At 32.7% G+C, this 21,679-nt stretch overlaps 1 protein-coding gene across 23 annotated transcripts in view; it reads left to right on the top strand.

The window, feature by feature from the left end:
• The first annotated feature begins 5,444 nt into the window (after positions 1-5,444).
• The window catches only part of LOC105218274 (protein pangolin, isoforms A/H/I/S), a 159,340-nt gene continuing 143,105 nt past the window's right edge, over positions 5,445-21,679 (top strand). For 2 of the 23 annotated variants that reach the window (XM_054235491.1, XM_054235503.1), the window contains exons 1-2: positions 5,450-6,018; positions 9,955-10,178. The gene's annotated coding sequence lies outside the window, so the exon portion shown is untranslated. Of the gene's footprint in view, positions 6,042-9,954; positions 10,179-12,941; positions 13,193-21,679 lie in introns of all 23 variants that reach the window. The other 21 variants (XM_054235498.1, XM_054235482.1, XM_054235484.1 and 18 more) reach the window with 20 other exon arrangements.

Genomic DNA, 21,679 nt, shown 5'->3' with positions numbered 1-21,679 from the left:
TCAAACCGCCACAATTACGATGACTTGAGACATGCATTCAATTCATCCGCCGCCGTTAATTGCTAAATAACAGGAACTGTTTGTCAAAAATCGCCTTCTAACAGTATCATTACGGCTCCAAGCGACGATTACACTGGATCACAAATTTGAATTTGTTTTTTGTTCCACGGATGCCACTATCCATTTTGTATGTGAAATGGCTCGCTGATTTCGAAAATCGAATTATTTTTGTTTTCTATGGATACGTTTTTGAGATATTTGCAATTTACCGTTATTCGACCAAAAAAAAAGGTGTCTTCACTTAATCATGTATATCTCACTGACCAGTTGAGCAATCTTACTGCAAATTATAGAAAATAAAAGTGAATGAAATTTCCTAAAAATATTGCCTACTCCATTTTTCCATAGGCCTTATAATTTCTGAGAAATTGTTTAATAACTTCGAGTTTTTAAATTTTTTTATGAAAAAATTGAAAAAAAAATAAACTTTGGCAAGAAAAAAATTTTAAAACAAAAGATGTTTTTAAATTTTTATCAAATAAATATATCCAAGTCGCGCAAAGTCAATGTATACGTATATGCGTATGTAGTGTGTAAAGTAGGGGTGGGATTGTTTTCGAATATCATTAGAATAAACTAATAACTAATAATAATAATAAAATAATACTTTTAGAACAGTAATACTCAAATACTGTTGTAGTAGGTAGTTTGCAACGAAAGCAAGAGGTGTCAGGTGCGAAATCCCTGTAGTCATGTTAATTTGCCTAACATGTGTGTAGGTATACAGGCAGATTTTCGAAGGGTAATTAGTTGCGGAAAATTCCTAATGCAAATAAATTTAATTCAAACATGCATACCTACATGCACACACATATATCTTGGTAAATTGATTAATTTTTTTAAGGCCAACATCAACAGCAGGTAGTATTTTCTTTTCCCGCCTCGTTAATATGAAGGAACTTTTTTGTTTAGGTAGGTTTTGCCTTTTTTTATTTTTTCGCGATCAAGCTATATATAAGGATAAATGCCGCTTTAAAGTTCATAATATCTATAAAGCTCGCCGGTTCCAGTTTATAATTACAATATAAAAAACCGTGAGCTATTTTTAAAAATAAAATGAGTAAACGTACGCGAGAATTTGAGTGTACCAACGATCCGGATATGTTCTGTTACATATGCGGTGAATATACTCTTGTACGGCATCGGAAGCAGTTTACAGATTCGATCCAATCTATATATTCAAAATATTTTGGTATTGATCCTAAAAATATTGATAAACCATGGACTCCGAATATTTTGTGTTCCTTGTGTCGAATAATATTGGTTCAATGGGAATCAGGATCAACGAAGTACGTATTAAAATTATGAAACTATTCTTCTTTTTATTTAATAGTAATTTTTAATTTTTTTTCTTTTTCAGGCGATACATGAAATTTGATGTACCAATGATATGGCGAGAACCTACATGCCACTCAGAAGATTGTTATATTTGTATGACAAAAGTACTTGGCTTTGGAAAATCAAGAAAAGTGATTTGTGCTAACGTACCTACCGTTTCGTTGCCAGTTCCACATTCAGATGAAGTTGCGTATCCAGTTTCGTTGTCAACAGATACTGCTGCTGAAGGATCATCTGAATATGGGAAATCAAGTTCTAATGAATTTTTAATGGAAAACGATAGAAACCTTCTATCACAAGCGCAACTAAACGATTGGATTAGAGATGTGGAATTATCCAAGGAAAAGCTGAGCTACATGTCTCTCGTATGCAACAATTTCAATTCGTGTCACCCCATGTTAAGGTGACATATTATAGAAATCGTCACGAACCATTTGCCAAACACTATACGAAGGAAGACAATGTATGCTATTGCAAAGACATTCCGGGATTATTCAAAGAGTTTGGTCAACCATAGGATTCCGAGGAGTGGCGATTGTTCATAGACAGCAATAAACTGAGCTTGAAGGCCGTATAACTGCATAATGGCAACAAAAAGCCCTCGATCCCGATCGCGCAGAAGAATCGATACCAAGGTTTCTGGGACGTCGGTATGATGGGTGACTACTGTTGGTTTCTCATAAGAGAAACCGATCCTAAACTAAATAAACGACAAAACAAAACACATAATCATTTCGACTATAATGTAATCACATCAACTTAAGACAAAAATAACACATTGTTTTAATATATATTACTAATATATAAATAAATGAAAAAACGACATGAAAATTGACTTTTTACTTAACAGAAACAGCGCATAGCCAGATATCCCACCCCTACTTTACACAATACATACGCATATACGTATACATTGACTTTGCGAGACTTGGAAATATTTATTTGATCATGTATAACTTTCCTATTTATCCATGGATTTTGTTCGTTGGTAGCTTATTTTTTTCTAAAGAAACAGGACTTCATATAAAATAAAAAAAATTAAAAAAACATCTTTTGTTTTAAAATTTTTTTCTTGCCAAAGTTTATTTTTTTTTAATTTTTTCAATTTCAATCAATTTCTTAGAAATTATAAGGACTATGGAAAAATGGAGTAGGCAATATTTTTAGGAAATTTCATTCACTTTTATTTTAAGATTGCTCAACTGGTCAGTGAGATATACATGATTAAGTGAAGACACCTTTTTTTTGGTCGAATAACGGTAAATTGCAAATATCTCAAAAACGTATCCATAGAAAAAAAAATCGATTTTCGAAATCAGCGAGCGATTCCACATACAAATAGGATAGTGGCGTTCATGGAACATTTTTGCTGTAAACCAGTGTTATTATTCCACAGATCTTTCATTGTTCTGTAAAGTAATTCCAGTAAATGCGAGAGCTAACGCAATGCCATTTTGAGATTGTTGCCAAAATCAATGTTATCAGGAACGTTTTCCCAGTTCCGCCGGGCGCATTAAGAAAAAATTGTCCAATGTTTCCATCATTGACAGCTTTCATCAATTCATCATAGGCACTCTTTTGCTGCTCATTCAATAATGGAACATTTATTTGAACTTGTATAGAATAATGTAACAATTTGCCAAAATTGCTGATTTTAACATTTTCAATTAAAACACTTTTCACATTGTTTTTTCGGCTATCGACCCCCTTTATATAATTGAATGATGTTCAATTACAATTTTTCAGTATAACTTCAAAACATTTCTTAACAAAGCAACAATGACAACCTTCGAAATATTTTATTATGTTTTTTTATTTATGTTGTCAATGTACATACATACATATTATTTAGAAAACATTTGTATTAGGGTTTCCCATGCAATTATTTTAAACGTTTTCTGGATCTCCACGAACATTTCAAGACTAAAATTAGCCAAATCGGTTTAGCCGTTCTCGACTAACGAACAGCAATTGGTTCTTATATATTATACCAATCCACCGATTTTGTGCAAACTTTACATAAACCATCTACTAAATAGTCCGAACAAAGATAAACATTCGGTTTGGATAGGTGAACCCGTTCTTAAGTTATAAAATTACAACGAAAAATGTCATTGCTTGTTATATATTAGAATATTTGACATAATCTCGAATTTTGTACATTTTTTGTCCAAAATTCAGTCCAACCAAAATTCAGTCGTATGAAAATGTACAATTTGTTTATGCTTAGAATTTATTTTTTCATATCACTGTATTTGAGCCTTGAAACAAATATATTAAATTGTTGAAATGATAATACGCCTTTAGAAATTTTTTATTTTATAAATAATTACAAAATCAATGAAACTGATATTTCTGGAGAACTAAGAACCTTTGACGATCGATGCACGCAGAGAGCGAGCTACAGTTGTAAACAGCCAAATGGTTAATAAGGTCCATAAGGCGTTCAACGCTTATGCGCTTCACTGCCATTACCTGATTTCAACTTGAAGTTTTGTGTGAATTACACCAACGACGCTGGCTGCAACAGCTACTTGATTATTATTGTTGTTGTTGAACTGCGACATAGATTTGTTTGCCGCTGTTGCTTCAGTCGTTGACATTGGTATCGACACCGATGCAGTGCCCAAAACAGTGTTGCCGCATAGCAGGTAAATAAGGTAACAAGCAAATGCTGAAAACACAACGGCTTGTTGTGCTTTTCTGCTCATATATGAAAATTTAAAAAATGTATTCTTCGATTTTCGAATTTTGTCGTCAAAATAGGAATTCGAAAACAGGACTTTAATAATATTTTTAATTACAGGATAAATGTATGTAGCTATTAAAGATCTAAAATATAGATAAAATTTAAATTTTCTGCTTAATTCAATGGTAAGTTTATAAAACTTTTTCGTCAAACTTATATGATAGATGTTATAAAGAGTCCAGTATTTTTCGATATGAACATTTTTTTATTTTGTTTTCGAAGAACAAACTTTGATCCTTCAGATGTTATACGGAATATACTGTAATTAATGCAGAATATCCTGTAATTAATATTTTTTTAAATCATTCTTTCGATCTTTATATACAAATATGTATTTCGATTTTAGCGGCTAACTTCGAAAATCGGAGTATACAATGTTGTTATTACTCTTTTATGATAGTTGTTATAGGGGTCCAGTATTTTTCGATAAACCTTTTTTTATTTTTTTCAAAGATCAAACTCATATAAGCTTGACCATAAAGTTTTTTACATCATTAAATTAAGAGGAAATTTGGATTATATCCACTATTTTGCATTATTAGTAGCTAAATGCCGTAATTAATAATAATAATAATTAAAAAACGTGTACAAATATTTCGATTTTGGTGGATTTCTTCAAAAATCGGAGATATAATATTTTTATTTATGACCCAATCTACGGAAAAAATTTGTTTGGTCCAATACCCAAAAAAAAAGTCGATTAAACAAATAGATTTTATTTGCTGCAGTGTGAATTTGTTAAGTGTATTTATATTAAATTTACGAAAAAAATTTAATGTAAACAAATTTTAGAAAAAAAGAAGAAGGAGATAAATGTTTGAAGAAGAAGGAAATAAATGTTTGAAAACAAATTTACAAAAAAAATTTTAAAAATAATTATTTGACGAAAAATATGCATGTGCATCCAGTTCATAAAATGCATAATAATCTACCCAAAAACACACTTTCAGTCGTTTCATTTCCTAACGGCAGCACTGGTTGCCAGCTCTGCTGCCACTAATGCCGACAAGTAAATTATTCTGACACGATTGTCTCTTCTCACCATATTTCTTTTGCACCTTATTCGTTGTGCTCAACGCAGTGTAATGCACTCTCACTCGCTTATTTCTTAACAATGTCGATGACAGTGACTTTATACACACGCACATGCACACGCATACGCACCTATACAAGCATATATATATATGTATCTATGTGGTATATACAAACAAATTTATTTATATAGCTAGCGCACACTTTGGTATGCGTGTTTTGTAGCCAAAGCCAACCATAGCCGTAGCCGCTGTAGCTATCGTCATCAATGCTGTGTAGCTAACGCTACGTTTTCTTACTGCTTCTTGGCTCTTGCTTTTGCCTCTTTTCCACGCGCGCTCACTGTACTTAATAGTGGGGTGTTAGTGTATGCGCTTGCTGACCGTATATACAGTCTACACCCTCAACTTGTGCTGCAAGGCAACATACTAGTGCGGTGCGCGCAATCAACGCGGCTACAACAATATATAAAATATTAAATCGTATCGTAGAATCAAAATAAGAAATTACAACAAAAAATAAAATTAATTTAAGGCCAAAATAAATATATGTTTAATAATAAAAAAAGGCAAAAGTGTGTCTCAGTGGCTGGTTTATTAGCTGATAAAATTTGTACACACGTTCTACTGTCGCAAATTTGCAGTTGTGACTTGTGTAAATTATTTGCTGAACATACGGTGTAATTCAAAGTGTTGGTAGAAAACGCGTGGTGATCAACTAATCAAACACTTGTTGACCAATTGTGCAGAAAGAAGTTTTGTGAAATATTTCGGCGACGAATATAAGATGATGCACTAATTGTAAACCGGAGCAGTTTGGCTGTCACGCATGCATACACCGTCGGTATTTCAACAATATATATGTATATTGTATACCTTTTGTTGTTATTTTATTGTTTACTATGTATTAATACGTGTTTAAATGCCATTTATTGGTTAATCAAAGAGCGCGCGAGTGAGGTTATATACGTCTATGTCTGTAACTATGCATACATACAAACGTGCATAAATATTTCATATATATATATATATTACATACATATATGTATGCATATAAATAATAAAATAATTATAACTAACCGTACCAAATCAGTTATTATATACAAACATACATATGTACATAAATATAAATATATATTATATTGAAACGCATTACAAATAACATGAAAGCAAGCTTGTAATGGTATGACTGAGCGTTGTACTGTTATTGCTGCCATCATCAACTAATTTATGGCTAAATAACAATTTACCGCCGGCAAAAGAAAGTGTAGAAATTTGAGAACTTCGTAGATAAATAAATATGATACAACCAACCAACAACGTGCAAAATAATAATAATATTGAAAATGCGTGCTGTGTATAGTGAGTGTATAGCGCCGATTGCCGCTAACAACGCCCACTAACTATCGGAACCGCGCCTAATACATACGCATATGGGAAGAGGGTTCTAACTAGTTGTTGTCTTACTTTTTTTCAATTGTATACATATATAAATGTGATTTATACCTGCGGCCTCTAATCTAAAATGCATTACTGGGGCGGCAACAACAAAAACCAAAAACACACTGCTAAAACTAGCATGCATAAAAAGTGCACTCACTTAATGTGTCGTTACAAAACAGAAATCTTTAACATGTATTGTAAGTACGAAGTACATATGTATGTCCAACATTTTGCTACAAAACACCAAATGCGCGCTTTGTATCAACAGCTGATCATAACATTCCAAGTATTTATGGGGTTACACCAGTGTAATCCATGGAAAATTAGGCGATTTTTGTGAAGTTTTTTTTAAGAAAGTACTCGATCGAATGTTTTTTGGACATAAGGTATATTTTCAGATATATTTTAAGATTTTTTTTACAAAAATCTTGAAAAATAACAGAGTTATGTGCTGTTTTCGGAGTTTTCAAAACAAAAGTTTCCCAACTGTTGACATGATTCTGGCCGAATGAGTAGCTGAAACAAAAAAAATCAAAAAGGTTATTAAAGTTGAAATATGAAAAATGAACAAAATGGCGTAGTTCTGAAAAAGTGGCGTTTTTTTAATGCCAAATTGACAATTTTCAACTGATTAAAAAGAGTTCATTGTATAGTAAATACATACATATCTTCCAGAATACTCAGTATAAATTTCAGTAGAAATATATTAATCGGTCAATTTCTCGTTGAGCAATTTTAAAAATGTCGTTTCGAGAAGAACTTGTTAAAAGTTTCAACTATCGCGGATTATGCCTGCGATCGGTTGCTCTTTAGAATGCTGCCATTCAAAAACTATACTGGTAGAGCCCCTTAAATATTACAAAATTGTAAGTAAGACATGTAATAATCACGATTTAAACACGAAATGATGAATGGCTGGGAAAGTGATTTATCAATACTTTAAATTCGTGTAAAATGTTCAGCAATAGCGCCACGCTAATAAGAAAATAGCGACAGATACCAACGAGTTGTCAATATGAGAAAGGTATCGCCTGTAAGAAAATGACGAAAAACTTCGCTGTAGGTTGTATTTTTGTAAAAAACGCATACAGTAACTTCTATGTTAATAAATTAACATTAAAAAAGTTTGTAATAAATTATTTTAACTTATATTATTTTATACTTTGCTGATAATATCAAATGCCTTTAGTATCAAAAAAGTAATTCGATTAATAAAGCTTTTTTTCTTTAAAAACTACACAAATAATCTCCGCCAAAACATATTACGTTTGGCAGATTTTCAGTGCTCTCCCGAAATAAGTGCGAAGCTTAAGTGGAGTTAAGAAAAGAAATTTAAATAAAAAATAATAAAAAAAGTAAACATAATAATCTCGGTGTATGCACATAACTATATATTTGCATACTATACGACTAGGTAATCATTGTAACATCTAAATTTTTTTTAAATAGCTTGCTCATGTTGTTACACGATGATAAGTATAATTGTCAAATACAGCTACGGTCAACTAATTAGCTGCGCTGCTGTATGAACCATGTTAACATTTATAAGTCGAAAAGTTGTCTCGAATAATTTAAACTTTTGGAGTTTAATTAAGCAATATTTCACTGCTTTTTAAATAATATGTAGTTTTTTAATTTCATTTTATGCTACACTACGTTTTCATTATTTGGAAAAGGATCTACCATAGCCTTTCAGTCAAGTAATTAACAACGCTTGATATTTGGTTTTTCATTGAAAATTTAATCTTTTGTGGAAGTACCATTATTTTGAATAAATACTTCACGTCTGCGAGACATTGATTCAATTATCATGTCACATATGTTTTCGGAAATTACTTCTAATTCCAGCTTAACTTTTCCGAATTGTTCGCTGAAAATTCCGACTGTGTTCAATCGAACCTTCGTTTTCAATTGCCCCCCCAAAGCTACTCAACAGGGTTCAGTTCTGTACTGCAAGAATGTCATTCCAATAAATAAATCATATTTTCGTCCATCCAATGTTTAGTTGACCGACATTTTCTTTTCTTACAGGCGGTACGTTATCTTGCTGAAACAGCCAAGTTAAAAGCATATTGTCGTACGGAATCTCCCAGTATAGAAATATGCGGGTGGTGATTAATATGACTCTCAATTTTTGATAATATAGTAGCCAACTTTGAAAGCAAGACGTACTATTTATAAGAGTTACTTTGTTACTAAAACGTCTAATACTAGTGGGTGATCAATTTCGAGGTTCTCTATTTTTTAAAGGAGAAAAAAACAGAAAATTATAATTTAATATTTTTTAAAAATTACCGCTTTCAAATGTTGGCCACAGCTACGTCTCAGTTGATCCGTCCGTTGAGTTCATTTTTCGATGACTCGTTCGAGCATTTCGACCGATATCTGGCTAATGACACGCGTGATGTTTTGCTCCAAGACCTGAAACGATGCGGAATTGCCCTACCGACCTAAAACGTGAAATTATCTGCTCACCGAAATGTTCTCTCAATAAATCCATTGATTGATGCAGACTTGTTGAAACCAAATGTCGCAGAGATCACGAGCATCAATTTCAGGCAGCAAATAGTTGGCTCGCTAACGGTCGGCAGTGACGGTTACGGTCTCACCGACATCATTTTTGAAGTAATATTAACCGATGATTCCACCGGCCCGCTAACCACACCAAACAGTGCTTGGTGTCGGCCAGCTCCTATGGAAAATAACGAGCACCATTTATAGTTGTTTTCCTATTAGTTTAGTTATTGTTGAAAGATTTCCAAAGAATATGTAGCAATGAACGAAACAGTTTTCAAATCAGCATGCAGACGGGCAATAATTTACTTCCCAATCTAATTTCGTCATAGCTGAAGGAGATGCAACAATATTTTCATAGCAATAATTTTGCCATGCAAGCAACATACCGTGTGTTATCCGCAAATTGTTGTGGCGGAGGCATAGACATCATTAAGCCAAATTATAAACTCAATCTATCATGTCAAGCGTAGATCACCGGGCGCTAGGTAGTAATAAAAGGCGGTTTATTTTTCTGGAATTGAATTCAAACGTTTACGCGTGTAATTTTGAAAACAATAAATGTGGTTGGTTGTACTCATCATTAGTCTTATACTTTAAATATTCGCATATGTATGTATGTTTGTAATATATGAGATGTTTGTATGTTTCTGTGTATACAAACTGAAATTAAATGAAAACACTGAAAACTATAAACATCATAAAAATTTAAACTAAAATATATATATATTTTTTTTACAATAACAACACCACAAAGGTACATATACATATATATTAATTGTGCGCTTGTCTAATGCTGTGTATATTGTGTATTTGTAGATATCAGTGTATTGCAATTGGAAGCTGTTACTATACAAAATCGAAACGAAATCAGAATAAAAAAGAAAGTGTGAAGATGCTGTAAGTTCTTAGAAACCGGTGAAATGACATACAAAGTGCAATAAAAAAAATAAATAAATAACCTAAATTAGAAAAATTAACAAAAAATAAAACAAGCAACAACAACAAATGCAGCGTAATAACAACGTGCAATATGTGCGCCTGTAAGAATACTAACTAACAACTGTTTGTAATTTTTATGGTTTTGTTATATTTTAATTTAAAAAAGTTAACTTTTTCTACTTTACATTAGTTACAGTTAATTGTTAATTTTTTTTGCCTACATGCTTTGTTGCCTTTAGGCACACGGTAATTGGCAATAGAAATTTTAATTTGTAAATTTTTTAATTTAATTAAAAGCTTATAGCTTTCAACGGTTACGCCAACTCTTTTGTGTATGCAACGTCTTCGCCGCCCTTAAAACACTTGTACTTTTATGCGAGTTCATACATACATACAGTTGCACTTCCATAATTCGAATCACCATAATCCACAAAAAAACTACGAGTTAGAGCGATTTTGAGTTATAGCAGGTAATTTGTATGAAATTTGACTGTTATTGCCAATTCAAGAGTACGAATTATGAAGAAGTTCAAGTTATGGAAGTTCAACTGTATATTTGTAACGCAGCAGCATCCTTTTAAAGCTCATATGCATGTAGATAAGTATCTACGTTATACACAAAAGTACACTAGTCACACAGTATTTTATTGCGCGCTTTGTTGTCATACAGACAAACATATATTTACATATATACATACTTATGTATATGTATTTAATATATATATGTATTTAACAATATTGTGTGTTACGGTTGTTGTATTTTTATTGTTTTAAGCAGGAAGTTCGTCGATATCTTCGAAACGAGAAAGAAAAAGCGCATTTGTGCTGCTCACTTACATATGTACCTATGTATGTGTATGTTCCTGTGTATATACAAAGTAATTATAGAAATATATATGTATGTATATGTATATACATAACTATTTACTTTTATGGTATGAAGCGTGAAATGTCTCCTGCTTAAACTCTCAGTATATACAGAAGTGCAATAAGTTTTGCATACTTACCAATTGCTGCTACAACACTATACACGTGAGCTGCAGTAGCGAAGGCAAAAATTGTATTATAAAATAGAAAAAAGTATTACAATAATAATAATTGTAATTGTTTTTGAGCTAAATGTGCTGTATTCGATACGCCAAGTGTAGGAGTAACCAATCGAACAAACTAACCAAGTTTTTCGTACAAACTGTCTGTACTGTGGCGCTGCAATTTTGCGCTGACATGGCTTTAAAACAGGTTTTGCCCCGTAGTTTCTTTAAGCGGGTCATCCCATGAGACGGCCTGTTTTTAGAGAGAATTTTTTCAATTTTTTCAAATTTTTTTTTCTACGACCAGTAAGATAAGATAGAGCTTTAAATTTATTTAACGTTTATTTTTAAGCCGAAAATATTGTGCACAAGATACAGCGCTCTGAACAGCGCGGCCTCGAAAAAAATGTTCGTTGGTAAAAAACCAACGGCCTTGGAAATTGTTGCATCCTACACTTCCAAACTGTTACTATACATATGTACTTATAAGCCCCCATAATTTCTCCAATAAGTTCCAAACGTTTGAGCCCAACTCAATGATTGTTAACGTTATACATACATATGTACATATGTATGAAATTGAAATATTTAGATTCGAAATTCGGAAAATACGACTTTTTAAAAGAAATATTATTAATTACGGGATATATGTAGCAACTAAAAAATCCAGAATATGGAAATAAACTAAATTTTCTACTGAGTTCAATGGTTTGCATATAAAACTTTTTCGAAAGCCTATATGATAGCTGTTTTTACGGGTGTAGTATTTTTCGTTATGAATTTTATTTTATTTTTTTCGAAGATCAAACTTTGACCTTTCATACAGGTTGTCATATACATACCTTTATACATATATACATATATATTTGGCTTAGGAACCGCTTTAAGCGATTATAGCCGAATCCACCAGAGAGCGCCGCTCATTCCTCCTTTTTGCTTTTTGGCGCCAACTGGAAACACCAAGTGAAGTCAGGTCACTTTGCACTTGGTCTTTTCACCGGAGTCGTCCTCTTCCGCGGCTTCCTCCACTTTCAGAGCTGGAGTGTTTTCATCCATCCGGACAACATGACCTTTATACCCAATTGAATTAAGTGGAAAATGCAGTTTATATATATATTTCGGATTTTTTAGTAGCTATATTCTGTAATTAATAATATTTTGGCGTATAGTGTAGTGTAAAATGGAAAATAATAAACTATTTATATATATATTTATGAATATACCCACATCCTTTTTTACAAATAATAACTTTATGTCCGTTATATTTGCAATAATATTATTGTGTTTACTTTTATGAAAATATCTATTAATTATAATATAAATAATAATTGTTTATACAAATATTATTATCGAATTATGTCATACACTACCTATATTTTTTATACATGCAACTTTGGTTGGAAAATTTAATCTAGCGCAAAAGACCGTACAACAACAACGTTCAACAATCAACAATTAGCAATCAAATAATCTACAATCAACTCTGAACTATCAACAGTCAAGCAACAACAATCAACATACCTACATCTACCTATATAGCATATTAAGCATATTTTGCTTTCATATGAAATTGCATGTTGGCGCTACCAAATTGGGCGATCAAACATTAAAATGCGTGGAATCAACGCGTGTAAACTGCAACTGCAACATCAATTGCAAACACATACTAACATTTACTTGAAGTCGCGTATATTTAGAATTCATACATAATACTCATATATATATATATATATTAATCACATATATATTATAATCATATTTTAGTTTAATATATTTCCGCAAATATGTGTAAATATAACTAATATATTATGCCCATGTTTAACACATTTTTAGATCAACGAAAACTTAAAAGATTTTCTTAAAGTCGTTTTTTTTTTTAATTACTAAAATAACTTATTTGCATTATTTTGTAAATATTGAAAAAGTCAAGTCTCGTAAAATGTTTGGGAGTTGTAGTCAAATCGAAAATGTATTTTTCCAAATCAAGAAGAAGGAAACGTAGCTTAAAAGTGTTTAATTTAATACAATATGCAAATAGTCAACAACAACAGCAACCGCAACAACAACAACTTTTCAGGAGTTGTGTAAGTAATAAAGCAACAAATAGTACCACTTTAATACATACATACATGTATGATTTATACAAATGTGTAGTTATCTAGGTAGGTACAGATACATATGTACTATATTAAACCCTATTTATGTGCATAATTTATACATAGCATATACATACATACAACCTACGCCAATTTATATACTTTACACCCTTAATGTGTCAGCGTAATTAATGTATTGTTGCTGCTCAGCCTAATTGGCTACAGTAATAAAAAAAAAAAAAACAAAAAACAATTAAATATTTCTGAAATGTAAGCTGCACAAAAATGACTAAAATAAACTTGTACCAAACTTTGACTTTTTGTACAAGTACATACACAAATATTAAATTGTTTATAAAACAAGTAAGGAAGGGCTAAGTTCGGGTGTAACCGAACATTTTATACTCTCGCAATTTATTTATTTAACTTTATTTATATTATATAATACACAATTTGACCCACATATTCGTCATATATATTGTATAAAGCCTATTAAAAGTTGGAAACCCTAATATTATATTAGAAGCACCGAGGTCCTCATGTTCGATATATGGGGTCTTGAAAACCTATGGACCGACTTCGGCGCTTTTTAGAAAGGGGCTGCCGCCCCTGCAGAATTTATGCAAAGTTCTGCACCGATATCTTCACTAGTGCTTACTGTACATATGTATATATTGTAATGTAAACGATTCAGATGGACTTCAAAGTTCTGGTATATAGGAAGTAGGCGTGGTTGTGAAGCGATTTTGTCTATTTTCACAACATATTATTGGGATGTAAGGAAACTATTACAAACCAAGTTTCATTGAAATCGGTCGAGTATTTACTGAGATATGGTTTTTGACCCATAAGTGGGCGACGCCACGCCCATTTTCCATTTTGTAAAAAAATCTGAGTGTAGATTCCATCTGCCATTTCTTATGTGAAATTTAGTGTTTCTAACGTTTTTCGTTAGTGAGTTAACCCACTTTTAGTAATTTTCAACCTAACCTTTGTATGGGAGGTGGGCGTGGTTATTACCCGATTTCTTTCATTTTTGGTCTGTATTAAGACTGCAGAAAGTTTGGTTTATATAGCTCTCTTGGTTTCCGAGGTATGTACAAAAAATCTATTTGGGGGCGGGGACATGCCCACCTCCCCAAAAAATTACATCGAAATATGCCCCTTCACAGTGCGATCCTTCATACCAAATTTTATTTCCATAGCTCTATTTATGACTTAGTTATGACACTTTATGTGTTTTCGGTTTTCGCCATTTTGTGGGCGTGGCAGTGGTCCGATTTTGCTCATTTTCGAAAGCAAAATGGTGCCAAGGAATAAGTGTGCCAAGTTTCATCAAGATATCTTAATTTTTACTCAAGTTACAGCTTGCACAGACGGACGGACGGACGAACGGACGGACAGACAGACAGACATTCGGATTTGAACACCTCTTCACCCTGATCACTTTGGTATATATAACCCTATATCTAACTCGTTTAGTTTTGGGTGTTACAAACAACCGTTATGTGAACAAAACTATAATACTCTCTAGCAACTTTGTTGCGAGAGTATAAAAATATTGAAACTCTTTATACAAATATTAATTCAAATTGTCGTTAAAGGGTTAGTTAGCTACTTTTTATTAACACATTTTTTTATTATCACATTGCAATCAAAACATAGGTTTTCAAAGATCTTGTTCATAGATCACTAGATCGTATGTGAGATCTCTAATTGTTCTTATACTTTTTCCGCTATATACTAATTTTCTTTAAAATTGTTAAGAAATCATGTTGGTTTTAGGTAGTTGTCGCTTCAAAATAATGAAAATAAATATCCACATTCTCATCATGTTGGCCAAACAGGCACATACCCAATCGCATTTGGATATGTGAAATTTGTTTTGGTTGTGGATTTTCAGAAACGTGTTCAAAACAATCCTTAAGCATTGAAGCAGTAAACAGCAAACAAACCGTATGTACCCCCTATTGTGGCAATGCAACGCATGACCTTGGCGCATTCGTATTGTATCGTCCATGAAATATCCAGCTACCTGTAAGGATTTTGTTTGTAAGCATACATACATACATTTATATATTGTAAGACCTTTTGTCCCTACTCATGCTCAAAAACCTAGAAGATTTCACTGCAAAATCGTATAAATTTCATTGGAAATTCTTGTGCGCTTACCGTCATCAACTTTGGCGTCCGACGGACGGCTACTTGGCCGTGAAACTGTGCCTGTGTGTTTGTGAGATAAACATGTAGTAGGTAGTAGTAGTACAATATCGTCTACCAATATGTACATAAATTTATTATTGTACCTACATTCATATATTGCATATACTTATTATATTAGCAGCGAATTTGTGTTTTTTTGTGAATTTTATTGAAACAATATTTTCCTTCTTGAATTGTTATTGTTATGAATAATTCAGGCGATACGCCATAAACACAAATATAAACAATAACGGAAACTAATAAACCAAATTTTAATTGCCCGCATCTCCCACAGTTTAGTGGATTCCTATCATGCATTTCAAATTCGATTTTTTAATTTTGAGAAATCTCTCCCATTGGATGGATTTCAAAATTTTAATAATTTTTTTTGTCTTATTAAATAGTGCAATATTTTTAAAACATTAACCAAAAATAACAATCCGCGGAAAATTCTAAGAGATAGACGCTTTGGAAGTGCCGCCGATTAAACGCGTTGAATTCAAAACTAAATTTTCGAAGTATATGGACACGGTAACTCAAAAAGTTATGTGGCGATGTTTTTAAAAATTTGCACACATTTTTGAAATAACATTATTATTAATATATAAAAATCCAGTGTCCGTGTGTATGTTCCGAATGAACTTAAAAACGAGTCAACAGATATTCATGAAAGTTGGCATATACATGTAATTTAGTTCAACTTAGATGATAGAATAGTTGTTATTCAACTTAATCGTCTCCACAATTAATAATTAACATTTTGTTTTACTTCTAATTTACAGTTACATAAATTGTTAAAATATTTTTGTTATTGTTCAATTGTATAAGGTTGTGTCAATAGCCCAAAACAATTTGTAACAAATAAGGAAAGGCTAAGTTCGGGTCCAACCGAATATTTTATACTCTCGCAATTTATTGATGTAATTTTATTAAGATAACACACTTTGACCTATATATTCGGCACAAAGTCCAATAGAAAATCATCATATATAGTATATAAGGTCTGATGTAATTCCAGAACCAATTTCACTTATTTTCACCACCAAGGTTAACGGGAATAGGGACAACTTGGCACCTGTTAGTAGGCAAACAAACAATTCGGCCTTGAAATTACTCCTAAATTGTAAATGAACGAAACACCAGTCGGCAAAATCGCTAAAAATAGCGCTATAACGAAGATTTTCTAAATATTCAAGAAGTCGCTGGAGGTACTGCACATAGGGATGCAAACATCGTGAAATGAAACATCGATGGTTCGATGTATCGATATTTCTTCAAAACCCATCGAAATCAAAAACATCGGCCAATAAAACATCGAAACATCGATGTATTTTTTAACTTATTTTAAATTTAGCATGAAAAGCAAAAGGATATAGAAGCAGAAGCATAAATAAATGAAACTTAGTAGTACGTCTTAAGTTACTACATTTTATTTAACTTAGCATTATATGTCTGTTAAAGTTTTTTCTCAATAAATAACAGAATTTCAAAATAACGACATGGAAAGTTTTTAATAAAGCGTATCCAAATAGAGGGTTTCGAGTTAATACCCGAAAAAGTGTGAAGGTGTGAAGTCAAATTTTTATATAAAACATTGACATAAAACATCGTTGAAAGTGACATCGATGCAATGATGTTTTTAGATTCGAGACATCGATGGCTAACATCGATGCTTTTTGACGATAACATCGATGTTTCAAAAACATCGATACATCGTTTGCATACCTAACTGCACAGGACTTTAAAATATCTTTATTGTTTTTGGTAGAGCCAGGATTCTGTTAGCAGGTGATTTACGCCAGACTCTTCCAATTATTCCTGGATCAACTGTTACTGACTCGCATGCCTAAAGTCATTTAATTTGTGGCGACACATAAAGAATCGCCAATTAACAACTAACATATGAGTGTTTTTGCAACAATATCAAATTGCGATTGTAGAAGCAGTTGGAAATGGTAGGGTCGCAGTTGACATCTCCATGGATTAATAACATTTCCAACAGATTTCTGTCACTTCATTGACTCGAAGGAGAAGTTTTCCTGACATGAAACCTAACATAACACATAACATAAATCCACCTCGAGTAATCAATATCGTCGCCGAAGCCTCCAATCCAAACTTAATTTAATGTAAACCTTGGCCACAACAACGTGTGGCCGGGTCTGCTAGTTATATATATATATAGCGACAAATAAAACAATATTTTAATTCGAACTTCGGCGGAATGGATCTCGGCCTAGTTCCTGATGCGCTTTAGTTGTAACAACTGTATGGGATCCGATCATGCTGGCCCAAAATAAGTCACAAAATGTTAAGGGAACTCTTCCCCCTCAGCAAGGTCAATCTTTCCCTGGCCATAGGTGTTCTTACTGGCCATTGTACCATCGGTATACATACGGTCAAACTAAAAATTTTACCGGATGCTAGCTGCAGAAGCTGTTGGGCAGCGGATAAGGTCTTCTGCGTACTTGACAGTTTCAGTCTCTTCATCATCTACTCTCTCCTAACTGTTCAAATCCCCAATGATTTTTTCAACAGTTAATATTTGGAATACAGGGTCTTCATTAATTCATTAATTATTATTATGCGATAAGCACCCTCACCAAAGCTATATTTTACATTTCAAAACTTCGAGTACCGTTGTACTGAAATTTCGTTACATAGATTTGAACTTAGTAGCGTATTATTAACGTTAGTTAACACTGTAATACGGAGCTGTACCACATGACAGCCAATTTCCACTTAAGGGACTGCATCTTAGAAGCACATATGTATGTATATGGCGCCTCGTATTATAGGCTTTTACTTGTGTATCTTGGACAGGGTTCCACGCAAACAGTGTATTCTTTAAACTACGCCAGTTAAATTTAGCGAATTTCACTTCTGGTTATAAACCAAAGTCTTCATGCGGTTGTTTACATATATATTTGTTTAGATGTATGTATGTACATATATTTGTATTTATGTATGTATCTCATATTATATTCATATGTATTTATGATTGCGCACAAAACAATGTCGTTAGCGGCGGCAGTAACTGCCAATAATACATATACATGCACATATATATATACAATGGGTATCTTAACAATATTTGTAACTGGTTTGACGTTGCGTTGGTGATTGTAGCGCCAACACCGCCATCAACAACACCAACACCAATACCAATATCGTCAAACTGCTTCCCAAAAAATCGTCGTCGCTATGTCGCTCGTGAGTTGCTTCCACGAGGCGTTGTCGTTGTTGCTGCCGCTAACTACGCTGCAGCAGCCGTCTGTCTGAGCATTGTGCATGTATTGTACGTTGGTCGGATCTGTCCGACCACAACTACACACAGTTAGAACCAAACATATATGTACATTCATATGTATGTATACGATTCTAGCGTATATCTGGCTTGCTTACCGGCTTGCATGTGGCGATTGTTTTGGTTTTCAATTTTTCGGCGGCAGCGGCAGCGACTACGCTGTGCATTTGTGTGTGTGTACGCTGTGTAGACGACGCAGCTGATGGCCGTATGAAGTAACATGCCATGCTGCTGAGCCAGCCAGCCACTCGCTGAGCGTAATCGGTTGCTCTTGCGCCGTTTCATATGCCTGGTAAAAAAGCAAATAATAACAAGAAGAATATTTCGACAGCAGGTTTCTTGCTGCTTGTTAGCATGCTCAATATAGCCTTAACACATCATTAACGCTGACAAGAAAAATCGAAAAATCACAATCGCAGCAATGCCCAAACGCTGCTGGAAGAAGACCTGTGCTCGTTTGCACTTTTAACATAAAACTATAATGGAAAGATACATATTTATGTATTTACGTATGGTATGTACAACGTGTGTGTAGGGTATGATAAGTTTGTGCTTCCACGACCTTATTTGTGTTGTTTAACTTTTTTTGCTTTCATTTTACCTTGTCCTTTTTTTTGAAAACAATTTCTACCGCATTTTTTCGATTATCTTGGTCATTCTCTTTGCCTGCCACATCGCTGACTGACTGGTTTTTCTATGCTTTGCTGTTTAATTATTATTTGGTTTTGACGTACATATGTATATACCGTTTCATTGTATTTTTATTTCATTAAATCCAAGTCTTTTTCTACGCTTATCTTGTTTATATACAAACATTAAGTTCCTTAATGATGCAAAGTGGAAATTATGTCAAGACAACCACAGTGTATGCTATGTTTTTAATTTTAACATTACATTTATAATTTTTTATGAATATACTTTAAATACTACACTGTTACCTGTAGAACTCCTACGAATAAGTTACTGTCTATTTTGGTGCGCAAGCGTGAATTTTTCTAAGTCTGTAGGCAGTCACATACATACACATCCTTAGAATATTATTGAGATTTCCTTAGAAACATACTGATATGTAGGTACATATATAAATATTAAAAATATATAAATATATGATTATTTTGTATTTATATATCTTTCTCTTTAATCATTGCCTTGCCTGGAGAGAGGCTAATGGCGCAACAATCGGTATAAATCACATTGACCGGCATAATCACATAGAAATAAAAAAAAACAAGTGGTTATACCACTTTATTGTTGTATGCACATAAATACATGCTTTCATTGACTCCAAGTATATAACATTGTTGTTGTTGGTTTCACATGAAAATATCTTTAACAAGAGAGCAGCGCCCAAACGTGTTGAGCAAAGAAGTGGCGAATCGAAGGCGACTATTATCACTTTGTCACTTTCGTTAGTTTGCAATTGCTGACTGCACACACATATACATATGTATTTATTCAGCAATATATGTAGCTCTGCAGGAACATGAATTAGTATTACTGTTTTGAAATTTAAACTTATCTAATTAAAGATGATTTTGGGTTTGGGTGGGTTTCAGAGTTTGAAAACAAGTATATTTTTAATTTTTTTTTTAAACATATACAAACATACATATATTTCAATGAAACAATTCAGCATATCAATAATAATAATAAGAAAAAAATTATTTACAAATTTTGAAAACTCAGCCGTTGATAAGTAATTTTTCATAACATCTCAAAAATCGTGCGCTTGTCGTGTATAAGACAAGCGTAGCATAAGACATTATTGTTCAACCAAAATCAATAAACCAAAAATATTTCGCTAGTATATGGATAAACGAAAATGACACACTTTTTTGTTTAAAATTTCGCCAAATTATTTACAAATTTTGAAAACTCAGCCGTTGATAAGTAATTTTTCATAACATCTCAAAAATCGTGCGCTTGTCGTGTATAAGACAAGCGTAGCATAAGACATTATTGTTCAACCAAAATCAATAAACCAAAAATATTTCGCTAGTATATGGATAAACGAAAATGACACACTTTTTTGTTTAAAATTTCGCCATATATTGCCACGAAGAAATAGTTGTAATAAAAATAAAAAAAATTTCCTTTAATTAACTAGCTAATGTTCTTTCTAAGATTTTAGCAAAATCGCTTCTTCGAGTTTTGAGATAAGCGCGTTTAAAGTTTTTAAACGAAACAGACGTGGCCGGAACTTCCAAACTGTGTCTCTCTTAGAATTTTACTATCTTTTCACTATATATGTACATATCTTGCTTAATTTTTTTCACTTTTAATTCTCCATATTTTGTAAATTTTTTTTTAACTAGTTTGCACATTTCTTGTAATTGACGGCTTTCAATATGTACATATGTATATGTTTCTAGTCTGTGTAAGTGTTATCACACTATTTATAATTATATTAATTTTGTTTAGATTTTCGAATCCGTGTGCTTCTTCAAACGCCACTATGTTTTCTAAAATACAGTTTTCGTAGCATAAATTTCTCTGAGCAGTTGCTGTTTTCTTCTAGGTCGTATTTCAAGTTTCAATGTAGTCAAAGCAGTGAGCAGGTTTCCGTATGCCTGTATTTGTATTGCTAATTCATGCGCAAGAAAATGCAATTGTATGCACCAACATGCAAACAACGGTTGCCTTTGTAGTGTACACATACAATGAAATATCAAGGGGTTACAGCTGGTTAGGGCCCTTAAAAATGTGGGTTTTCAAACACTTCTACAATTATTATGCTAAGAATTTCTACATATTGGTAATTATATGGTAACTTTGAAGTGTATTGCATAATTATTTTTGTAAAAGAGTAAAGGAGTTTTTGAAGCTCTCCAGGCACCGCTACCATAAAAGACGTTTGGTGTTGACCACTTTGACTCTGAATTGGTTCAACAGAAATGAAAAAGTCAAACTGATTTCGTTAGAGTAATATATATTCTTGAAATTAATCAAAGGAATACGGAAAACAT

The sequence above is a fragment of the Zeugodacus cucurbitae genome, chromosome X, assembly GCF_028554725.1.
Source record: "Zeugodacus cucurbitae isolate PBARC_wt_2022May chromosome X, idZeuCucr1.2, whole genome shotgun sequence".
In the NCBI taxonomy this organism is placed as follows: domain Eukaryota; kingdom Metazoa; phylum Arthropoda; class Insecta; order Diptera; family Tephritidae; genus Zeugodacus; species Zeugodacus cucurbitae.
The sequence above is the reverse complement of the archived record's forward strand: the minus strand, read 5'-3'. Positions and strand labels throughout refer to the sequence as shown.